General features: G+C 42.9%; 1 protein-coding gene and 1 pseudogene across 4 annotated transcripts in view; both read left to right on the top strand.

Moving 5' to 3' along the window:
- LOC126470295 (elongation of very long chain fatty acids protein AAEL008004) overlaps positions 1-25822 on the top strand; it is a 338249-nt gene that overhangs the window by 209304 nt on the left and 103123 nt on the right. The gene's annotated exons all lie outside the window — the stretch shown is intronic.
- LOC126471937 (5S ribosomal RNA) lies at positions 19532-19649 on the top strand (annotated as a pseudogene).

Raw genomic sequence — 25822 nt, 5'->3', positions numbered from 1 at the left:
TCAGATTCGCAAAATCAATTTCTAATAATAGCTTCTATACAGCTCTCTACCAAAGGTAGGGTTATCAACTGAAAATTATCAAAAGCAGACAGTGCTTCACAAAAAGCAGGACATTTTTAAAAAAAGCCTAATAGTTCAATAAATTGCTTATACTTCACACAATGGCGCTAGAAACATGCTCTAATGTTAATACGAGAAGAAAATAATACGTTGAATATCTGCTGTAGTATTAAACAATGGTATTTTGTTTTACAAATACAGTGCAATTACCTAGAAATAATTTTCAGTCCTTTCCAGTGGTGTTTCGTTTGAAAGTGCGTTTTGTCTGAGAACTTGTTTGGCCTTTATCTGCCTTCACTACTGTTTATCTGAGAAGTAGTAATATTTAATCGTATACAGCCACAGTACTTCGCTAAAATTCTTGGTGAATCAACACTTCCAAACACGACAACATATGAAAACTCCAGCTTCAAATTATTAACTAACAAGCTTTTGTTTCAGAGTATGAAAATACCGAGACAATGCTAGACAAACTACAATATCTCGAATCGAGATATCTTATACGTCGTGTATGAACGCAGCGTTTCTGCAAACAATAACACCATTGGCAGCGAACCAGGTGACAAATATACAGCCAAGTGTGTGCAGCTTATAATTCATTCCAATTCCTCTACGCAAAGATTAGTTCGATCATGAAATACAACTTCGTTTCCAAAATCCTGTGCGTTTTCTAAAAAGAAACAAAATGCCGAACGAGCATTAAAAAAGCGGCATCCAATAGCCGCACATTTCCGAAGCATCCATTAGCCGGACATTCCGGAAAAAGTCAGATGGTTGATAATTCTGCTTATGATGCATTAAGAGATTAGCAAACTATTTCCTCACTATAATGTTTCCAAACTGAACTATTTAACTCTGAAAAAGTAATCCTCTTATAATATCTGTTCAACCATCGAGGAAACTTATTTCTAGAATACGTGGGTACTCTCGTTACAATAACACATGGCAACACTTATTACAAACACTCTTCCAGCAAAAATATATTACACAAAATTCAACCTTTGTATCAATTGCTTATTCGAGAATAGTTTCAAAAAAGAGTGAAATAGAATATCAGTTACCTTCTTCGACGAGTAAATTTTCAGTTTGGACTATGCAATCTAAGAAATGAGTTTTTCTTTAGCTTGACTAGCGATTTTACTCACATTTTAAGTATTCATTTATTATTATTAGCAAAATCAAACAGTCCTTTTATCATCAGATTCATCATTATGCGCACTCAGATAACTTAAGGAATTAGGAACAGGATCCTAGCATAGGTTACGAATCTAAGGTCAATAACTGTCTTGTAACACACGAGTGCCATATCCACAAATGTATTATACCACAGTAAAAGAAATACTGACTCATGCATTTTTACTAGTCTAAAGAAGCAGCACATTGCCATGATGCGACGAGCGTTAAGATGCGGGGGTGACTGCGTTGATTAGCATTTCGCAAGCGTGGATCATTATAAAAATTGCTCTAACGTGATTCCTCCTTCCACACCCAAACATCATGGAGCATTCCACGTCCACGGTCAGTAAGTTAGTAATTTGTCCACCCGAGGCTCACTCCAAGAAATCTGCAGATAATTTAGTCTCGTTTCCACTGCATAATATTGACAGTCTAAATTCTAGCGCCAGACTAGTGGCCGCTCACTAGGTGCTATTATGCCTTTCATTTTGGCGCGCTAAACACCTCGTATACTCAGACGGACTCCCCTCCAGCTTTTCCTTCGCTAACAGTATATTTCTACCTATCAATCCCTGTGCATGCATCTGTAGCCGAACGAACGGTTTTACATACATAAACCGCACAGAAAAGAATATTCATCGTTATTACAAATAATAAAAAATATATACATTTATGAACAGACAATAATAAGACAGCTATAGTTATACTGATGGCACAGAATGTTGGTGTTACAAGCTATACGTATGCCTCAGTTGTCATAAATTCGTGCCCGCATTCGGTAGTCTGTCAAATCCACAACTACCGTGAACACACATGTCTTTTTTGTAGTCCTTTGGTCCAAGGTCCAAAGCTTTACAAGTGCTGATTTGAATAGTTTCAGTGACAAACAAAAATATAAACTGATGTACACTTAAGCTCCAAAGAAACTGGTATAGGCATGCGAATTCAAATACAGAAATATATAAACAGGCAAAATACGGCGCTGCAGTCGGCAACGCATATATAAGACAAGTGTCTGGCGCAGCTGTTAGATTGGTTACTGCTGCTACAGTGGCAGGTTATCAAGATTTAAGTGAGTTTGAACGTGGTGTTATAATCGGCGCACGAGCGATGGGACACAGCATCTCCGAGGTAGCGTTGAAGTGGGGAGTTTACCGTACGGTCATTTCACGAGTGTACCGTGAATATCAGGAATCCGATAAAACATCAAATCTCCCACATCGCTGCGGCCGGAAAAGATCCTGCAAGAACGGGACCAACGACGATTGAAGAGAATCGTTCAACGTGACAGAAATGCGACCCTTCCGCAAATTGCTGCAGATTTCAATGCTGGGCCATCAACAAGTATCACCGTGCTAACCATTCAATGAAACATCATCGATATGGGCTTTCGGAGCGAAGGCCCATTCGTCTACCCTTGATGATTGCACGACACAAAGCTTTACGCCTCGCTTGCGCCCGTCAACCCCGATATTTGACTGTTGATGACTGGAAACATGTTGCCTGGTCGGACGAGTCTCGTTTCAAATAGTATCGCGCGGATGGACATGTACGGGTATGGAGACAACCTCATGAACCCATGGACTCTGCATGTCAGCAGGGGACTGTTCAAGCTGGTGGAGGCTAGATACGACTCTGACAGGTGACACATACTTAAGCATCCTGTCTGATCACCTGCATCCATGTCCATTGTACATCTCGACGGACTTGGACAATTCCAGCAGGACAATGCGACACCCCATACGTCCAGATTTACTATAGGGTGGCTTCAGGAACACTCTTCTGAATTTAAACACTTCCGCTGGCCACCAAACTCTCCAGACATGAAAATTATTGAGCATATCTGGGATGTCTTGCAGCGTGCTGTACAGAAGAAATCTCCACCAGTCTGAAACCGCGCGACCGCTACGGTCGCAGGTTCGAATCCTGCCTCGGGCATGAATGTGTGTGATGTCCTTATGTTTAAGTAGTTCTAAGTTCTAGGGGACTGATGACCACAGCAGTTAAGTCCCATAGTGCTCAGAGCCAAATCTCCACCCCCTCGTACTCTTATGGATTTATGGACAGCTCTGTAGAATTCATGGTGTCAATTCCCTTCAGCACTACTTCAGACATTAATCGAGTCCATGCCACGTCGTGTTGCGGCACTTCTGCGTGCTTGCCGGGGCCCTTCACGATATTAGGCCGTTTGTACCAGTTTCTTTGGCTCTTCAGTGTAAAATGACAATTTGGAAAGCGATTACATAACCTACATAATTTTTATCTAGTTGTCATGATCGCAAAGTTTTTTGAACTAAATTACCGGTTTCGCCTATACAGTAGCTATCTTCAGAATATACAATAGAGGTAAAAGAAAAAGCATTACTGTTTACTAAAATAAGAGATTAAAGACAAAGCATAGAAAATATAAAATAAACACGATATACCTGCGCTTCACTACCTTCCCCCTATACATTACGGTATGACTCACTGACGCTATTGAAATGTTGGTGTAATTTGTTTCTTTTTTGGTATCACGTTTGTTTCCTTTCCATTTCCGGTTTTACTACTTATTGTGCTACTTACAGTGTGCAGGGTGTCTCACAATTCATGTCACACGCTTCTAGAGGTTGTAGAGAGGACATTCTAGATTAGGTTGTATATAGGAACCTATGTCCGGAAACATAGTCCAACGACGCGCCAAAGCGCTAAAGTTATAGGCGCCGGCGCCTGTAAATGTATGTATGAAGAGGATGATTCCATGATGATGTTACAGACTTCCTGAGGTGATGGAGAAGGATAAATGTATCAATTTGACATAAGGGTCCCTGTTCCGGAAATGGACGAGTCGGAATTTATAAACGAAAACCTGTCTGATGCTTCTGACAATGAAATATATAAACTGGTACTGTTGCCGCAAAGATTATAGGGTAGTAGGAGCTGTGAGCACTTGTTCATCTTCGCTACTATGAAATACATCTCCCCTATTGAACAAGTGCTCATATCTCGTAAAGTATGCATTTTAGAGCCCATGTTTACTGGATATGTGGGTTCCTATTGCCTCTGAAAGTTGTCTACCCCAGAACATGTCGGCGCTCAGGGGCCACAGCACAGTTGCAACACATGAGGATGGGTTTATGAGAGCCCGAAACCGGTCGTGATAATAAAAGAAATTTACAACTGAAGCGATATTTTCAAACTCTAGTATAATGCTCAGTTGCGGATGTTCGTCAAACGGTATTGTTTGTAGTACAGTGCATTCTATTTTAAAATGATTACAGAATCATTTTTTTAATTTCTTGAACTTCTTGTTAAATTCTGATCAACTTTAAGCTATCAGAAGACAAACAGATTTTTCACATAATTTAACATAAAAATTCATAAATAAAATGAAATTTTCGCTTACTTACATACAACTGAGGACACTTTGAAGGACTGTATTTTTAAATGAATTCCTTTTAATTACTTTGTATAAATATCTGTAGGCTATGCGTGCATGAACGACCTCTGGGACAGCTTTGCATCCTGTATATATCCGGTCGAAGCGTGCATGGGAATTCTGACTCATAGCATTTTTATATGAAGACTTGTTGCAGAGCAGCGGAATGAGAGATCAGTCGCGTTTATGTTATATTTTCTGTCCTTTGTTTTTAATCTCTTATTTTAGTAGATAGTAATGTTTCTTATCTTTTAATTCTGTTGTACATTCTGAAGATGGCTATTGTACGGCCGAAACCGGTATTTCTGTTCAAAAACTTTGCGATTAAGACACCTAAATGAACATTTAAGACAAACTGAAACACTACGTAATCTTTGTTTATTATTATTCTGCACAAAATAAAAACGGATTGCTCCACTGCCCTCATCAGTGTTGCCACCACACTACTTTTCAGAAGCGAACACTCACAGTGTCATCTGAAGCTGTTTGACGAAACCGCCTCCTGCGCTCCGTAACTCTGCTGGCAACTGACCCATCTCACTGAAAAATACTCTGCAACTGTCCCGTTCCCCCTTCAGTCAGCTTCTTTTGTTACGGTTGCTTGTGAATTCATTGTTATAGCATCAACCAAGTAAAATAATAGTTTAAAAAAGTGGGTTCATATTTCCGAAGAGGGGCCGCCGCGACCTGCGCACAGGTAATATTTTTAGCCACACCTGTCTGTGTTGCACTCACATGACGAACATGACAAAGAAAGTGGGCTTCAAACAACCGTAATTCTGAAACTGTAGAGAGTAGCTGCTTAGTGTCGCTTTCAGAAGTGCCCGCAGTGTCAGCTGTTTGTCCCAGAATCAGTCTGTTGGCTGCCAATATCAGCTGAGACGAGTCAGTTTACGCGTAGTACGGCAGTACCGTGGTGACACAGTTGGCAGCGACGGCCGGCGCCTTCGCTTTCGCGACACTTCTCCAGAATGACAATAGCCCGCGGAGCCTATTATGCAACAGCCTCTGACCAACGGACACGCGGCGTCCTTTGTTCGCCCTGCGAAACTCCGCGCTCACACGGAAATGGATATTGTTACCAGATTTCAGTAAATAAAATGAAACAACAGTCCGTCAGCCTGACGTTTTTTACTACAAGTCAGAAAGGACAAGAAAAAGACAGGTACGTTATTTCAGTTTCTATAGTAATGTGTCACGTCACCAACAACTTTAATCTTGGCACAATTCAGTGCACCACTCATACGGACACAGACTCTGATTCATTTACTTTACAGCATTAGTAAGTGTAAAATTCAGTACGCATCCACAAAACACTGAAAGACCATGAAGAATAACTTACCTACTCCGCTCTTCGTAGTAATATACGAGGGGCGTTTGAAAAGTCCGTGCAAAGTCCGAGAGATGGCACCACCGGCGCGTATCGAGGTCATGTTTAGTTAATAGCATCTTTGGAAAGAACGCACACCACGTTTCAGCCATATTCGTCTATTTCTTTGAATTTTGGCATTCGTGTGAATCAAGGAAGTAGAGTGCTTGTCAAAAAATGGACAAAATAGAATTTCGTGTAGTGATTAAACATTACTTTATGAAAGGCAAACCGCCTCAGGAGACTAAAGAGAAGCTTGATAAACATTACAGTGACTCTGCACCTTCTATTAGAACAGTTTATAAGTGGTTTCAAAATTTTCGGAGTGGCCATATGGGCACAAGGGATGCGGGACGTTCTGGACGCCCTGTAGAGGTTACGACTCAAGAAATCATTGATAAAATCCATGATATGGTGATGGATGACAGAAGAGTTAAGGAGCGTGAGATTGCTAGTGCTGTGGGCATCTCGAATGAACGGGTACATAATATTTTGCATAAACATTTGGACATGAAAAAGCTATCCGCAAGATGGGTTCCGCGATTGCTCACGCTTGACCAAAACCTGAATCGTGTGAAGTGTTGCAAGGATGGTTTGGAGCTGTTCAGGAAGAATCTGCAGGACTTTAAGTGTCGTTTCGTCACTGTGGGTGAAACATGGATACATTGCTATACTCCTGAGACCAAACAACAATCTAAACAATGGGTTACCAAGGGAGAATCTGCACCAAAAAAGGCGAAGACCATGCCTTTGGCCGGAAAGGTTATGGCGACTGTATTTTGGGATTCGCAAGGGATAATACTCATCGATTATCTGGAAAATAGTAAAACTATTACAGGTGAATATTATTCATCGTTATTGCACCGTTTGAAAACCGAGCTGAAAGAAAAACGCCGGCGATTGGACCCAAAAAAGTCCTTTTCCCTTACGACAATGCACCAGCACACACCTCTGCAGTTGTGGCCACAAAATTAATGGAAATAGGATTCCAACTCGTTACGAGGTGGCGCAGTGGCTAGAGACTGGACTCGCATTCGGGAGGACGACGGTTCAATCCCGCGTCCGGCCATCCTGATTTTGGTTTTCCGTGATTTCCCTAAATCACTCCAGGCAAATGCCGGGATGGTTCCTCTGAAAGGGCACGGCGACTTCCTTCCCCATCCTTCCCTAATCCTATGAGACCGATGACCTCGCTGTCTGGTCTCCTTCCCCAAACAACCCAACCCAACCCCCCCTATTCTCCAGACTCGGCTCCCTTGGACTACTATTTGTTCCCCAATTTGAAGAAATTGCTGGCGGGACAAAGATTTTATTCAAACGAGGTGATCGTAGCAACTAATAGCTATTTTGCAGATTTGGACAATTCCTGTTATTCGGAAGGGATTAACAAATTAGAACAGCGTTGGACGAAGTGTATAAGTCTAAAAGGAGACTATGTCGAAAAATAAAAAAGTTTACCTCAAACACGTAAGTAGTTTTTATTTTTGCACGGACTTTTCAAACACCCCTCCTATATATTATCAATAGCTTTATACACTGTAAGGCGCGTACGCCTTCTCCTCCTAAAATAACGCGGCATAACTTTCTGGTAAGACGGCGTCAGTCGTCGACCAGCCGCACGTGCAGCAGCATCGACACAGACTAGTTATGCCGCGTTATTTTAGGAGGAGAAGGCGTACGCGCCCTACAGTGTATAAAGCTATTGATAATATATCTATTACTATGAAGAGTGGAGTAGGTGCGCAAGTTATTCTTCATGGTCCTTCAGTGTTTTGTGGGTGAGTACTGAATTTTACACTTACTAATGTTGATGCTAGAGCACATGGTAATGGTTGGGTTACTGTGGCTCTAGTTCGCGTTGGTAAAGTGGAGACTCTATCAGGGCTGGAGACTTTTAACAGCCGAGAAATTATTGCTTATCGTACATTTCAGATACAGGGTGGCCCACGAAATGTGTTACCAATTGTTTCTTTCACAATTTACGACGCACATTAGATATACTGCCGCTAGGAGACCAGTAAGCAGCAATGACTGACAATGGAAGACTGAAGACACAGCAACGATCGGCAATTGTGTTACTTTTTCATGAAACGAAAAGCCTTGTTGTGACTCAGAGGCATTTTCGACAACAGTTTAACACACGATGGGTCCCTTGCAAGAAGACCATCCACAGGTTGTACGATAAATTTGTATAGGAAGGAACAGTATTGGAAGCGAAGCGACCTCGGCCTAAGCCTGTTTGTTCGTCGGAAAATATTGAAGCGGTACGAGTTGTTGTACAGAGAAGTCCCGGGAAATCGTGTAGAAAGGCAGCAGTGTAACTGGGAATATCCAGACGCTCCGTTCAACGCATTCTTAAAAGTGACCTCCATATGTACCCATTCAAGATGACCTGTGCACAGAAGCTCACTGAAGAACACAAGCAGCAGAGACTACTGTTTGCTCAGTGGGCGGAGGATAGGGAAGAAACTCTCAACAACGTTTGGTTTTCAGACGAGGCGCATTTTCATTTAGACGGTGTGGTTAACAAACAAAATGTACGCTTTTGGGCCACTGAAAACCCACAAGTGCTTCATGAACGACAACATTATGCTCCGAGGATTACAGCTTGGGCAGCAATTTCCAGTCACGGACTTATTGGACCCTTTTTCTTTGAAGAAATTGTGAACAGCGAGCGTTATTTGAGCAAGCTTCGCAATAGCTTCATTCCACAGCCTCTTGCTACTGCCTTGCCCTTCAACACGCAGTGGTTCATGCAAGATGGAGCAAGCCCACATACTTCAAACACTGTGTTGGAGATTTTACACGAGCATTTCGACATGCGGATCATTTCACTCAGGTTTCCAGGTCGCTTCAATGACGGACAAAATTGGCCCCCCAATAGTCCAGACCTCAATCCATGTCACTTTTTTCTTTGGGGTTACCTAAAGGGAAAAATTTTCCCAAAACGTCCAAGTGATTTAACGGAGCTCAGAAGACTTATTCTTCAAGCTTGAAGTGAAATTACGGAAGACATGTGCCGTAGGGTAGTCACTAACTTCATTGTTCGTTTGAAGAAAGTTAGGAAACGAAATGGTAGACATATTGAGCATATGCTAAGTTAGAACAAATCTCCATGGACGGCTCTTCATTGTAGTATATGTTCCATTCAGATTGTATTGACAATAAAGTTTATATTCAAAAACAAAATGGTAACACATTTCGTGCGCTACCCTGTATGTGAAGTGTATAACAGAGATCGTGGTTCATCTTACTATCTGTCTACAATGTCGTTGGTTCTTAGAACAAGGAATCGTCGTAAAGTAAATGAATCAGAGTCTGTGTCCATATGGATTAAAATGCATGAATTGTGCCAAGATTAAAGTTGTTGGTGATGTGACACATTACTATAGAAACTGAAATAAAGTACCTGTCCTTTCCTTGAGAGAGGAAGATCCGAAGATCGAAAGGCAAGATTTTCTGCATGTACACTATCTGATTAAAAGCGTCCGAACACCCCTTTGTAATGCTGAATTGACCACTAGATGTCACGAGAGGCGGACTTACCACTATCAAAGGAGGCGGGCAGTTCTGTGGCATCAGTAGAGGAGCAGTAACGGCACAGAGGGCCGGTCAGCACAGCTCAGCGACTCGAACGTGGACTAGTCATTGGAGGTCACCTAAACAACAGGTCCATCAGGGGCAGCTCAATCCTTCGAAAGCTACCCAACTCGTCTGCTGGCGACGTGAAGTGGAAACGCGAAGAAGCAACCACAGATAAACCAAGACTAGCCAGATCTCACCTACTGACGGACTGGGGCTGTCAGGCACTGCGGAGGGTGGTTGTAAAAAAATTGCATCAAATCAGCGGATGGAATCACTCGTGAGTTCCAAAATGCTACCAGCAATGCATCTAGCACCATGATTGTGCGTAGGGAGGTAAAAAGAACGGGGTACAATAATCGAGCAGCTCCTCATATGTTACACATGTATGTAGTCAGTACTGCGTGATGCTTAAGGTGAAGTAAAAAGCAAAGCCACTAGACAGAGGATGGCTGGAAACGAGCGATTTGAAGTGATGAATAACTGCTATGTGATGTGGCAGTGCGATGGAAAGGTTTGGTCAACAGTGAAGCTCGCAGGAGGAGGTGTTTCGGTATGAAGGTGTTTTTCGTGGTTGGGTTGTGTTCCCCTTGAGGCGCTTAAGAAAATGCTAAATAAGGAAGGATATGGAAACATCTTACAGCATTGTGCACTGCGTACAGTAGAAGAACAGTATCAGCATAACACTGCAACCAGTCACCCTGCAACATCTCTGAGGCAATGGTTGTGGACAATAATATTGCTGAAATGTACTAGCGTGGCCATAGTCCCAACATGAACACAGTGGAACACCTTTGGGGTGAGCCAGGACGTTGACTTCGTTCCAGATCCTAGTGTCCAACATCACTACCTTCTTTGCTCTCAGCTCTAGAGGAAGTCTATGTATACAGGGTTGTCCATTGAACGTGACCGGGCCAAATATCTCACGAAATAAGCGTCAAACGAAAAAACTACAAAGAACGAAACTTGTCTAGCTTGAAGGGGGAAACCAGATGGCGCTATGGTTGGCCCACTAGATGGCGCTGCCATAGGTCAAACGGATATCAACAACGTTTTTTTAAGTAGGAACCCACATTTTTATTACGTTTTCGTGTAGTACGTAAGGAAATATGAATGTTTTAGTTGGACCACTTTTTTCGCTTTGTGATAGATGGTGCTGTAATAGTCACAAACATATGGCTCACAATTTTAGGCGAATAGTTGGTAACAAGTAGGTTTTTTTAAATTAAAATACAGAACGTAGGTACGCTTAAACACTATATTTCGGTTGTTCCAATGTGATACATGTACCTTTGTGAACTTATTTCTGAGAACGCATGCTGTTACAGCGTGATTACCTGTCAATACCACATTAATGCAATAAATGCTCAAAACGATGTCCGTTAACCTCAATGCATTTGGCAACACGTGTAATGACATTCCTCTCAACAGCGAGTAGTTTGCCTTCCGTAATGTTCGCACATGCACTGACAATGCGCTGACGCATGTTGTCAGGCGTTGTCGGTGGATCACGATAGCAAATATCCTTCAACTTTCCCCACAGAAAGAAATCCGGGGAAGTCAGATACGGTGATAGTGCGGGCCATGGTATGGTGCTTCGACGACCAATCCACCTGTCATGAAATATGCTATTCAATACCACTTCAACTGCTCGCGAGCTATGTGCTGGACATCCATCACGTTGGAAGTACATCGCCATTCTGTCATGCAGTGAAACATCTTGTAGTAACATCGGTAGAACATTACGTAGAAAATCAGCATACATTGCACCATTTAGATTGCCATCGATAAAATGGGGGCCAATTACCTTTCCTCCCATAATGCCGCACCATACATTAAACCGCAAAGGTCGCTGATGTTCCACTTGTCGCAGCCATTGTGGATTTTCGGTTGCCCAATAGTGCAATTTATGCCGGTTTACGTTATCGCTGTTAGTGAATGACGCTTCGTAGCTAAATAGAACGTGTGCAAAAAAGTCTGTCATCGTCCCGTAATTTCTCTTGTGCCCAGTGGCAGAACTGTACATGACGTTCAAAGTCGTCGCCATGCAATTCCTGGTGCATAGAAATATGGTATGGGTGCAATCGATGTTGATGTAGCATTCTCGACACCGACATTTTTGAGATTCCCGATTCTCGCTCAATTTGTCTGCTACTGATGTGCGGATTAGCCGCAACAGCAGCTTAAACACCTACTTGTTGCAGGTCGTGGTTGATGTTTCACATGTGGCTGAACACTTCCTGTTTCTTTAAATAACGTAACTATCCGGCGAACGGTCCGGACACTTGGATGATGTTGTCCAGGATACCGAGCAGCATACATAGCACACGCCCGTTGGGCATTTTGATTACAATAGCCATACATCAACACGATATCGACCTTTTCCGCAATTGGTAAACGGTCCATTTTAACACGAGGAATGTATCACGAAGCAAATACTGTCCGCACTGGCGGCATGTTACATGATACCACGTGCCGGCACGGTAGCTCAGCGTGTTCGGTCAGAGGGTTACGTGCCCTCTGTAATAAAAAAAAACGGAGTTAATCGATCATCAAAGAACTTAAACGGATGCCTTACGACGTCCGCCCCGAGCAGAAGCAACGAACAAAAGCGAACAAAAATGAGATTTTCTCAGTCAGAGGGTTAGGCGCCCTCTGTAATAAAAAAACTGAGTTAATAGATCAACAATGAACTTAAAAGGGTGTCTTACGACGTCCGCCCTGATCAGATTCAACGAACGAAAACGAACCAAATGAAATAAAAAAAAAGAAAAAGCGTGTTCAGTCAGTGTCTTAGCTTACCTTTTCGGTCAGAGGGTTAGCTGCCCTCTGTAATAAAAAAAACTGAGTTAATGGATCAACAACGAACTGAAACGGGTGTCTTGCGACGTCCGCACCGAACAGATGAAACGAACGAAAACAAACAAAATGAGATTAAAAAAAGTGGTCAGCGCGACAGACTGTCAATCCTAAGCGCCCGGGTTCGATTCCCGGCTGGGTCGGAGATTTTCTCCGCTCAGGGACTGGGTGTTGTGTTGCCCTAATCATCATCAATTCATCCCCATCGACGCGCAAGTCGCCGAATTGGCGTCAGATCGAAAGACTTACAACGTACTTACACGTTTGTGACTATTACAGCGCCATCTATCGCAAAGGGAAAAAAGTGGTCTTTACGTACTACACGAATATGTAACGAAAAATGGGGGTTCCTACTAAAAAAAAAAAAAAAACCGCAGTTGATATCCGTTTGACCTATGGTAGCGCCATCTAGCGGGCCAACCAAAGCACCATCTGGTTTCCACCTTCAAGCTAGAAGAGTTTCGTTCTTTGCAGTTTTTTCGTTTGATGCTTATTTCGTGAAATATTTGGCCCGGTCACTATCAATGGACCACCATGTATACAGGTGATTCACGAAGTTATGGAAATATTTCAATATGTTATTCCACAAGTAAAAGTAAAGAAACAAGTTCATATAAACATAGGTCCGCAAATGTTTAGTTATGTAGTTACGGCTGATAAAAGATTTTACCTGAAACTTAGCAACATCGCTAATATGAAGCCATCGAAAAACTGTACGAGGTTAAAGTAAGGCACGATTTCCATTTGTTTTGTTGTTATTGGTCTGGTGAATCTATTATAACATGTCCCAGACGTGTATCTGCAGTAGTTTTTCAGAACATCCAGAGAAGCAAAGATTATTATACAAGTAAATTTGTTTACTTTCCATTAAGAATGTACAAACGTTTGTGTCATTGTTGACAACCGTTAGTGGGTTGTTTCAGTCGTTACCTAACCTTGAAACGAGTTATTTTTCTGTATTGTTCAGTGAAAGAACATAATAACAACGGTTTAACATGAATTCACGTGTGCTATTGTATTAATAAAAGCAGATTATCTGACACATTCATACAGTTTCAGTTAAAGTTATTACCATCATTTTTCCAAAATTAGATTCTCTACAACTTCTACTGAAAACTTTGTGCAATTATCAAAATTGTTCAAATGACTCTGAGCACTATGGGACGTAACTTCTAAGGTCATCAGTCCCCTAGATTGTTAGAACTACTTAAACCTAACTAACCTAAGGACATCACACACATCCATGCCCGAGGCAGGATTCGAACCTGCGACCGTAGCGGTCTCGTGGTTCCAGACTGTAGCGCCTAGAACCGCTCGGCCGGCTGCAATTGTCTGGAATTTAAAAAAAAAACAACTTGGGCCAAATTGTTAATAAATTAAAAATTTTACGAAATTACATCTTTGCTTCTCAGGATGTTCTGGAAAACTAGTGCAGATAAACGTCTGGGACATGTTTTTTTAGATTTATCAGGCCAATAAAAACAAAATAAGTGGAAAACGTGCTTTACTTTAATCTCGTACAGTTTTGCGATGGCTTCATATTAGAAGTTGCTAAATTTCAGGCAAAATCTTTTATTAGCTGTAACTCCGTAACTAAACACTTGCGAACCTATGTTTATATGAACTTTTTTCCATAGTTTTACTTGTAGAATAACGTATTAAAATATTTGCATGTATATATAGGCTGATTTTTTTTCCACCATGTACAAAATCTAGTGATTGATCGATGAGAGGATACGGAACAAAAAAGGTATAATGAACTTATGTCCGGAAATGCATGGTTTCCATCCTAGAGACCATTTACTCAGTAGTACATAGTCACAGAGACTGCCGTCTAACGCGCGTTGTACCATGCAGCCACAGTTACAGTATGTCCTGAAAATGGTTTCCATGTGCCTTAACACATGTGTGTACGTGTCGTAGCATGTTCAGTCTCACACGTTAACATCGGCCAGGCTGCATCCGAACAGTGTCAAAGGCAGCATGAATACGCATTAAGGTGGCCTCATCTGTGAATAGGATGGCTGACGCAAGTCCCCAAATCGTGGTTGCCTGGTGAAGAAACCAGTGACAAAACTACCGAACCGCACAATAACCCTGAAAGAGTGGTTCGGTGTGGGGCGGCGGAGGGGTGAAGTGGACTGCGGTAGTCGTCGTGGGGTTGTGGACCACTGCGGCTGCGGCGGGGACGGAGCCTCTCCGTTGTTTCTAGGCCCCCGGTTAACATACAATACAATACAATATAATGAATACAATTCTCCTGTCTTAAGTCCCATTTACACGATCGACTTTCTTGTCTCAGTTGACTGCTCGAGACAAGTGCAGCGCCACTGGCGTTTTATTCCTGTACTGAGTCTCGTCTGTCTCGAGTGGTCATTTTCGTTTACGCGTCAGCGCCAAAATTGCGTGCGTTGTGAGAGCTGCGTGCTATTAAATTTGGCACCTGAAGCTTGAAAGTGAGGTTATGAGGGACCACCGCTTTTGAAAAAAGAAAAAGAAAAAAAAGAAATCGACATATAGAAACAAAATGTAGGCACAAGCAATTATAATAGGGTTTGTTAACGGCTAAAGAAAAAGTCATAGTAGATGGTCTTGTCAAAGATCGTGTGGTAAATGCTCTAAAGAATCCTCCAAACATTTCAAAACATATAACTTTATTGCTCGAGAAAATACATACTTCCAAACACATCAAACAATTTCTAGAACGCAGTAAATAACGCCCTTTTACTTTACCCTTGGGATCTTATTGTCTTGTTAAACGAAAAATAACGCCGAAAACTATTTTCCTCGTCAAGTAATTCTTACTTTCTCACGGCAGAAATAATTTTCATTAAAGCATGTTTACCCATTTACGTACTCATTTATGAATAGTGTAGGCTTTTTTATCCTCTGTGAAACGTAAATATCTCTTTGCTTTCAGATATTTCGCCTCTCTTGTAGGAGTACACTAGTATGAAAAATACCAGGACCTCGTACAACCTTTTCAGTGTGTCACGAAAACAAATCAAGCAACACAGTAAAGATTAAGAAGACACAAAAGCACCAAATCCATTTTTATAGTGGAAGTGAGCCTGTTAGAACAGGTTAACTTCCGATGTTAGCCGCCACAGTCCCTTGTTTTTGTGCACGTGCAGTGTGCAGCATACTCGGAAAAATGGAACTCCACACTCGGCACAATTTATAGATCATTGACGTCATTGACACATTTGCAACCCATTTGTGTGCTGATTTACTCTTTAGCACGAAAGACGCACTCACTTCTAGTATTCGATATTGACCAGAAAGTCGCTCGTGTAAAACGGACTTTAATCGTAGTAAGACTTTGGACAAGCATGTTACGAATATTCTGGAACGTTTAGCACACCATTTTCGGCCTTTAGTTTCCCTGTGAATGGTGCGCTATCTTACTGTAGTAATTTGAGGGTACGCGAACTGCATGGAGGCTAGGAAATGATTTTCTGTCAGAATTCAAGTGCCTTCACCTTCCATTGACCTGCGAATTAAGAACAGTAGGCCATAGTTACGGAGCAAGAAATGTAGGGACCCAGCACATAACTTTGTTAGCGACTGGGTTCCACATATCGTGTAGTCTCTACACTAGTTTCACGGTCGTATCTAAGTAATTGGTTCCGTCATCTCCCTGCCAGTGCTGCACACTTCAAGTTCAGGGAATCACACGGCGGTCAGAAACGGTCTCAAAACCTTGTAAAGATGCTGCACGGTGGGTTTTGCAGATAGATAATTGTTAAGAAAAAATTCGACACGTTGTGCCGTTTCAGAGTCAATTAGCATTGAATTTAGCGAACTAGGCCGTTGCGCGCACAAATTCAAGCGGTCCGCCAGGTACAGTTAGTGTCCGTTGTTTCATGACGTAGTAGATGATAGCGCACGAGACTGCTCAGCCTTTGGCTCGAGTTCGCGCAACGGTCTGATTGGCTAACTCCAATGCTAATTGCCGGCCGAAGTGGCCGTGCGGTTAAAGACGCTGCAGTTTGGAACCGCAAGACCGCTACGGTCCCAGGTTCGAATCCTGCCTCGGGCATGGATGTTTGTGATGTCCTTAGGTTAGTTAGGTTTAACTAGCTCTAAGATCTAGGGGACTAATGACCTCAGCAGTTGAGTCCCATAGTGCTCAGAGCCATTTGAACCATTTTCCAATGCTAATTAACTTGGAAGCATCGTATCAGTTTATTTCACTTAATAAGTATTTGTCAGCAAAAAATACCGTGCAACACCATAAAACCTTTTCAGACTGTTTCTGGCCACCATGTATAATAGACAAAGCCTTTATCCACAAGCATTCAGTCTTTACAGTACTGCGAACTCCATGTGTATGCTGCATGGGACCAGTCCGTTTGCAACCTGTAACCGCGTAAGTAACGAGCAGCTCTTAGTGGCTCGCCATCACAATTTTTCACCTTAAATATCTTTGTGACTAATGCCCTTTTGGCATATTTATTATTTTATAAATGACATATAAGTACTGCCAGTCTTTCACGATGATTCTGTTCTTATACTCTGTATCATACATTTTTAGTCATAATTCTGTGACCAAGACCATTCTTTGAATTAAATTCTGAGGAAGACACTCCTAGCAGTGTTGCAACCCAGTAAATTCGTTAAAAATAGTGACCGAGAGCTGTTGTCTTTCAATTGTAATTATTCACGGTCTCTGAACGTGCAGCCATGTACTAAATTTTGGATCATATACGATTGGAAGACTGTGGTCTGGTCAGCGGAAATCCGATTTCAGCTGGGAAGAGCTGATGGTAGGGTTCGAATGTGGCGCAGTTACCACGAAGCCACGGTCCCAAGTTGTCAAGAAGGCGCTGTGCAAGCTGATAGTGGCTCCATAAAGCTGTGGGCTGTGTTTACGTACGTGCCGGCCGAAGTGGCCGTGCGGTTAAAGGCGCTGCAGTCTGGAACCGCAAGACCGCTACGGTCGCAGGTTCGAATCCTGCCTCGGGCATGGATGTTTGTGATGTCCTTAGGATAGTTAGGTTTAAGTAGTTCTAAGTTCTAGGGGACTAATGACGTCAGCAGTTGAGTCCCATAGTGCTCAGAGCCATTTTTTTTTTTTTTTTTTTTTTTTTGTGTTTACGTGCAATGTTCTAGGTCCTTAGGATATTCGGTTACTTGGAGACCATTTACAGCCATTCATGGACGTCATGTTCCCAAACGAACATGGAATTTTTCTGGGTGACATATCACCATGTCACCGAGTCACAATTGTTCGCGATTGGTTGGAAGAACGTTCTGCTCAATTCGAACGAATGGTTTGGCCACCCAGATCGCCAGAAATGAATCACATCGAACATTTATAGGACATAATCGAGCGGTCAGTTCGTGTTCAAAATCCTACACCAACAACACTTTTGTAATTATGGACGGCTAGAGGCAGCAAGGCTCAATATTTCTGCAAGGGACTTCCATCGACATGTTGAGTCCATGCCACGTCGAGTTGCTTCACTACGCCGGGAAAAAGGATATCCGACACGATGTTACATGGTATCCCACGACTTTTGCCACCTCTAAGTAACTGACACCTGCACTTTATGGAGGGCATTGCACATGTGCCGTTCATGGTCAGGTACAATAGCCCCACCTGCACGTTCGCTAGCATCTGCATGTATCTTCAAGCATGAATTTCTTGCGTTGTTTCCATTTTTTTGTCCAACCCTTGTATGGCGCATCCAGCTGAAGCCACTCATTGATGATTAGATCCTCTAGAGAAATCAAATTGTGTTGATGTTGACTGATAATTTTCACCCGCTGTTCCAAATAATTCCAGACATTTTCTCTGGGATAAACATAGAGTCATTCAGCGGGCCAGTCGAGGTGCAGTAGCGTGCCTAAGTGTTCGCCAAATCAGGAAGATACGCGTTCAGCTCTGTGAACATGGCTGTCAGCATCTTGGAAAACGGTAATATTTACAGCGTACTCTTCGCGAAGACTTAGAGGTAAGGGCAACGTTTGGTCACCTGTAATAGTGAAACAAGCATCCTCGTTCATGTTCATGGTAACCTGAATAATTGATCTCAAATCGTGGAAACAAGAAACGCAAAAGTCGCAGAACCACCTCCAGCCTAAACTACACCCACCAAAGAGGGTGTAAAGCGTCACTGGTCGTTTCATCACATGAAAAGAGGAAAAACTGCGATTCTTATGAACACACTGGACGCCTTCCTGTCCTGTTTATGTGTTGTCCGCACCACTGAAGGCGTGCATTTTTATGTCCCAGTGTGAGGAATCGGCTTTTGCAAGATACCTAATTCCAAATCTCCACTACATGCAGTTCCCCTCTCAATGTTAGCTTGGAAGCTGGTTGAAATTGACATGCATTCGCTGACGGCAACAATTCCTGGCTGATTTACCGAACGAGGTTCGACCAATGGTGCAAACGCCCAGAAGATGGCCCCTACGTCGGGTTCAAACCGGTTGGCGGTATAATAATAATAATAAATGCGATTAAAACTGCTTTTGAATAATTAATTAATGGACTATAAGTGCTTCGAACGGAAACTTTCTGATCGCGGCTTATAATTTGGTAATGGGAGAAAGTGTTACGCTGAGGTGAAGAGGCTTGAGCAGGATAGTCTAGCGTGAAGACTTGCATCAAACTAAGTTCAAATGGTTCAAATGGCTCTGAGCACTATGGGACTTAACATCCGAGGTCATCAGTCCTCTAGAACTTAGAACTACTTAAACCTAACTAACCTAAGGACAGCACACACATCCATGCCCGAGGCAGGATTCGAACCTGCGACCGTAGCGGTCGCGCGGTTCCAGACTGAAGCGCCTAAAACTGCTCGGCCACTCCGGCCGGCTCGTCAAACTAAGTTTCGGACTGAACACCACGACAACAACATTTTTATCAGCGTGGTGAAATACCACATCATTGGTCACGTGGTGTATTCGTGAGATTTTTAGCATGTGACGGGGCACAAATTCACTGGTGAAACTTCAGCCATTCCAAATTTCTACTCTGGACATCAGTGCCGATAATTTGTAACAGGTAACAGTTCCCTAACGTATGATGGATTAAAGGTCTATTATACGTCATATGTGCCAACGGCCTTGCTGCAGTGGTAACACCGGTTCCCGTCAGATCACCAAAGTTAAGCGCTCTCGGGCTGGGGTAGCAGTTGGATGGGTGACCATCCGGTCTGCCGAGCGCTGTTGGCAAGCGGGGTGCACTCAGCCCTTGTGAGGCAACCTGAGGAGCTACTTGACTGATAAGTAGCGGCTCCGGTCTCGGAAACTGAGCTACGGCAGGGAGAGCGGTGTACTGACCACATGCCCCCCATATGCGCATTCAGTGACGCCCGTGGGCTGAGGATGACACGGCGGCCAGTCGGTACCTTTGGACCTTCATGGCCTGTGCGGGAGGAGTTTAGTTTTTAATACGTCATATGTTTGAATTTTTAAAGGTCCGAGGTGCAATGTCTATCACCCTAAAGTGCGAAGCCGGCCGCGGTGGCCGTGCGGTTCTGGCGCTGCAGTCCGGAACCGCGGGACTGCTACGGTCGCAGGTTCGAATCCTGCCTCGGGCATGGGTGTGTATGATGTCCTTAGGTTAGTTAGGTTTAAGTAGTTCTAAATTCTAGGGGACTTATGACCTAAGATGATGAGTCCCATAGTGCTCAGAGCCATTTGAACCATTTGAACTAAAGTGCAAATGTTTGTGACTAAAGGCATTGTCTATTGTACTTCCAGCATATGTAATAGCCGTTCTGCAGTTTGTGGACAAAATTAAAAGAACACCGAAAATGTTTCAAGTTACCTGTTCTTTCTATACAACATCATGCTATAAATGAGAGTATAATCAAGCTCATAAATACGTACTCGCTTTCTTTTTTCCAGTCACGATGGCCTCACCCGTCGACCGCAGCTTGACTTCACGATTCGTTGTTACGCGAAATCGATGAGAAATTAGCAGCCATTTCCATAGTGTTACGCAACTGTGATCACGAGTCCTGCTAATAAAAAAATGCGAATGAAAAGAAAACAACTGTCGATGCAGCTTATGCAGATTATCTCGTTAGTTTGATGTATTTCATGCACCAATGTAATTTGTGTGAGAAGTCTATCCTACCAAGGCGGCTGTTTTTAAACCTAATGCTTATGTTTTAACGGTCCTCCAGCGTGCCATTAACTAACCTAAAATTTAGTTGCGCGAAACTTCGCAAACGAATACTACGAGAAACCTGTTCTGGTATACAGACCAGTACAAAACCAAAAAGAAGATCCAGTACTTTATTATCGTTGTTTGCTCTGTATGCTATTCGATGACAGAGAGTTAATGTACAGATGTTTATAGTGCAAGCTGTAATTTGTCTTCAACATACATCAGAAGCAGCACTTTCTTTTACAGTAGTGCCCCGTGGCTTGTAGATCACACCAAGTAAAAGTGTCTTGAAACAAATTACATACGTTTCAATACACGGCAAAACTGATACCCACTCGGCGGAGAAACTGGCTTTCTTTTTTCTGTTCTAAACTCAAGCTGACAAATTGTTCTCGTAATTTATATGGACTCATTGGAAATTACTGTGGTTCTGCCACGCTTGCATCTCCATTGGAAGTTTATTTCACCTAAATATCCGTCTCCGCTGATGGCTTCGTTAACTTACGGTAGTACTATAACGACTTTAACCAGGACTGTCGTCAAAACTCATTGGCGAGCATGGAGCTGACTCTGGCTTCATTTTTTGTTTGTAATATTTCCCCTCAGGTACTGTTGGATTACCACTTGTTCTGCCAAACGTGCACTATTGCGATCTAATGCAACAAGGTACGAGTACTGAGAATTCTGCAGGTAGATTGTTTCAATTAACCACAAAAGCTTGTGTGCGTTACATCTGCAACATCCGTCGATTTGACCATGTCAGTACCTAATTATGATCCTTTTCAACGCAGTACGTCTTCATCTAACACATACTCCGCAAGTCACCGTATGGTGCATGGCCGAGGATATCTTGTACCACTACTAGTTATTTTCTTTCCTGTTTCACTCGCAAATAGGATGGAAAAACGACTGTCCGTATGCTTCCGTAGGAGCCCAAACTGGTCTTATCTTATTTCCGTGGTCGTTGCGCGAAATCCACGTGCCGCAGTCAGCTTCAAATGCCGGTTCTCTAAATTTTCTTAATAGTGTTTCGCGAAAATAACGTCGTCTTCACTCCAGGGAGTACATGAAATATTTTCTAATGCTAACCTACCGGTAACAAATCTTGCAGCCCGCCCCTGTATTGCTTCGATGTCTTTAATCTGAAGTGGTGGGAATCCCAAACACTCGAGCAGTGCTCAAGAATGGGTCGCACTAGTGTTCAGTACGGGGTCTAGTTTATAGATGAGCAACTCTTTCCTAAAATACTCCTAATAAAGTGAAGTCGATCATTCGCCTTCCATATTACCGTCCTTATGTGATCGTTCCATTTTGTAACACATTGCAATGATACGCCTCGATACTTAATGGACGTGACTCTGTCGAGCGCCGCACTACTAATGCTGTGTTCGAACGTTACGGAATTGTTTTTCATACTCATCTGCATTAACTCAGATTTTTCTACATTTAGAGCTAGTAACCATTCAGCACACCAATTTGGTCTAGCTCATCTTGTATTCTCCTACAGCCACTCAACGACGACACCTTGCCGTACACCAAAGCGTCATCAGCAGTCGCAGATTCCTGCTCATCCTGCCCGTCAGATAATTTGTGTATACAGAGAATAAAAGAGGTCCTCTCGCACGTCCCTGGGTCTCTCCTGACGATACCCTCGTCTCTGACGAACACTCGCCGTCGAGGGCAACATACCGGTTTCTATCTCTTAAGAAGTCTGCTCACGCAGTTTGTCAGTCTTTTAAAAAGATTTATTTACCACTAAATCGAACATGTGGGCAAAACACGGTGTATGACTACTAAATGCTGTTTCTACTCGTTTAATTATATTTGCTCCGGCGTTAGTCAGCACTGCTGGTATTTCGCTGATATTTATTCCCCAATCGTTACAAATCTGTAATAATGTGGTTCAAACGGTTTAAATGGCTCTAAGTACTATGGGACTTAACATCTGAGGTCATCAGTCCGCTAGACTTAGAACTACTTAAACCTAATTAACATAACGACATCACACACATCCATGCCCGAGGTAGGATTCGAACCTGCGACCGTAGCAGCAGCGCGGTTCCGGACTGAACCGCCTAGAACCGCTCGGCCACAGCGGCCGGCTGTAATAACATGTTCGAAATATATTCACCTATGTATGATCTTGACAACTCACAGATTCCATGAGTAGCTATTTCCATTTTATAGCCATACAAATCATGAACGGCAATCCCCAAGAAACTTCTACACTGCACCTTGTCGTCCAAATATCTGCCGTGAGTGTTAAACTGTCTACATTCTGAATTTTAGTTTTGGAGTAGTTCTGATTAACTTTAAATTCTTTTTCAGAATCTTCTTGCATGTATGTCTCGACGGTAGTTTGCGCAAAAGTGTAATAACTTTCAACAGATTTAAAAAACCTTCCTCTGCCTCGTGATGACTGGGTGTTGTGTGATGTCCTTAGGTTAGTTAGGTTTAAGTAGTTCCAAGTTCTAGGGGACTGATGACCATAGATGTTAAGTCCCATAGTGCTCAGAGCCATTTGAACCATTTTTTAAAAAACCTTCATTTACAACAATTTAGAAAGGCTATACATATTTACAACCGATGAATAAATGCATTAGAGTATAAAGTTTAGACAAGTGTACACCCTCCATTCCAATTTCTGAAGTATATACTGAGATACTTCGAAAATTTGAACTGTTGCCTGAAGAGAGATTTTAGACACTAAATGTGAAATACTGCATCTATTTGATTCACTGTCGCTGAAAATATTGTTTCTCTCCCCCATCACCGCCTTTGCCAAGTCACAAATGTGTTGCACAGATGTCATTACGAGGCATGATCGGAAGCAAAATTTGTTTAAATGACAAAAAAATTATTGACACTGATAACAAGTGGCCTTTTTTTTGCCCACATCGAAGGTCGAGATTTTGACTTTAATATCTATGCTACTATGTTTCAAAGACTTCTGCATCGCTGTTGAAACATCGATATCTGAACTCCCAACATCGATATTTTGTAAATATCGAACATCCGCAGTTTGTGTACAAAAGAGGTAGCATAGAAAACACTAGTAAGACCTGCTCTTGATTGGTAGGGGATACATATAAAAGTTCGGGGCCCAAAGCGGCATCCACTGTATACAAAGAAGGGCAACGCTAATGACGATTGGTTTGTTTGAGTGGCAAGAGAGTGAAACAGAAATTTGAAAGTTTTTTAGGTATCATACACTCGAAGAAGTTACAAGCTCCGTCTTTCAGGACAGATTCTACAAAAATGCTCATGGCAGGTGATTGGCAGACCAAGCTGCATGATTTTGCTAAGTGGGGCAAAACTTCGGGTCTGCGAAGATAAGGAGCAACAAAGGTCATATGTACATATGGCTGGAAATGTATTCCAAGAGAGGTACAGCTGCTTGAACGTGGAGATAAAAGATCTTTGACATTATAGGTTTCAACGACTGAAAGCACACATGAGAACACACCATGCAAGTGGGAATGTTCTGTCTACACTAGTGTTTTATCTCCACGCTCAAGAGGGCAGTGAGTTGGAGCACTACCATTTAGTAGCCACTTTACCCTTCGTACCAACAAAGGCATGTCTTCCAGCGGAGCAGACAGCATAACCCTCAGCAACAACAGACATACCTCGCATATGAGACATTGTGGAAGGATGACTTGTCCCACGAGGCGGTCGGCAATAATCGCTGCCCACACATTGAGACTGAATCAGTGCTGGTGTTTCATGGCCACAGTACCATATGTATTCTCCGTAGCCCACATGCGGGTGTCGTGAAGGTTGACGATACCGCCCCTTATAAATTAACCTCATCTGTAAATAGGGTGGATGACAAGAATCCCAGTACCATAGTAGTCTGGGCGACGAACCAGCGCAAAGCCGTCGCCGGGGAAGCAAGTCCATAGGTATAAGACCTCTCGCGTCTTAAGTGATATAGACATTGACAGTTCTCATGGACAATGTTCTATACAGTCGTCTGGCTTACCCCATGCTGGCGGACCAAGTGCCTCGTCCTGATCACTGTCAAAGATCTTTTATCTCCACCTTCAAGTGGGTGTGCTGTCAATGGCCTTGCCACAGTGGTAATACCGTTTCGCGTCAGATCACCGAAGCTTTGCGCTGTTGGGCTTGGCTACCAAATGGATGGGTGATCGTCCACATCTGTCGAGCGCAGTTGGCAAGAGGGGTGCATACAGCCCTCGTGGGGCAAATTGAGGAGCTACTTGACTGAGAAGTAGTGGCTCCAGTCACGAAAACAGACAACGGCCTGGAGAGTGGTGTCCTGACCACATTCCCCTCCAATCCGTATCCAGCGACGTGAAACACCTGAGAATGACACGGCGGTCGGTCGGTACCGTTGGGCCTTCAGGGGCCTGTTAGGGCGGAGTCCAGTGAGTGTGTCTCCCTTGGAACGCTTTCTGGTCAAATGTCCATATAACTTGCTTGTTCCTTATACTCTCAGGGAGAGATTTTTCCCATTTAGCAAAATCAGGTTGTAGGTGTACGTGTATTCGTGTCCCATGAAACGATTTAAATTCAGCGTGCAGGGTATTGTGGTCGGGGTAAGGAGTCATGAGCATTTTCAGTCTACATCTAAATCTATAGCTGTACTCCGCAGACCGCTGTCAAGTGCATGGCAGAGGGTACTTCCAGTTGTATCACGTATTAAGGTTTCGCGTATAATGTACGGGGAGAATGATCGCTTAAATGTCGTAATTAGTCTAATCTTGTCTTCACGATCTCTGCGGACGCAGTACGCAGAGGGTTGTCGAATATTGCTAGGTTCTTGAAACACTGTAAGTTGGTTTTCGTGGGAAACTGACGTCCATCTTCAAGCGTCTGCCAGTTCAGGTTTTTCAGCATCTCACTGACGCTCGCCTTGGGGCAAGAAAACCTGCAGCCATTGACTCTGCCCTTCTTTGTATGCGCTACGTATCCCTTGTCAGTCCTATCTCGTACGGGTCCCACCCACCTAAGAGCAGTATTGTACGATGGCTCGAAGGAGTGTTTTGTAGACAATCTCTTTTACATACAAATTTATTTTCCCAGTATCCTACCAAAGATCTGATGTGTAACACTTGCTTCACCTATGATGTAGCCTATGTGATCATTCCATTCCAGATGCACACGGATTTGTATGAGGGAAATGATTTTGTATGAGGTGACTGATTCCAGTTATGAGTCACTGATATTGTAGTGTATGATAAAAATTTGTTTTTGGAATGTTTTT

The sequence above is a fragment of the Schistocerca serialis genome, chromosome 3 (assembly GCF_023864345.2).
Source record: "Schistocerca serialis cubense isolate TAMUIC-IGC-003099 chromosome 3, iqSchSeri2.2, whole genome shotgun sequence".
NCBI lineage: Eukaryota > Metazoa > Arthropoda > Insecta > Orthoptera > Acrididae > Schistocerca > Schistocerca serialis.
Note: the sequence above shows the minus strand (reverse complement) of the source record. Positions and strands in the feature narration are given on the sequence as shown.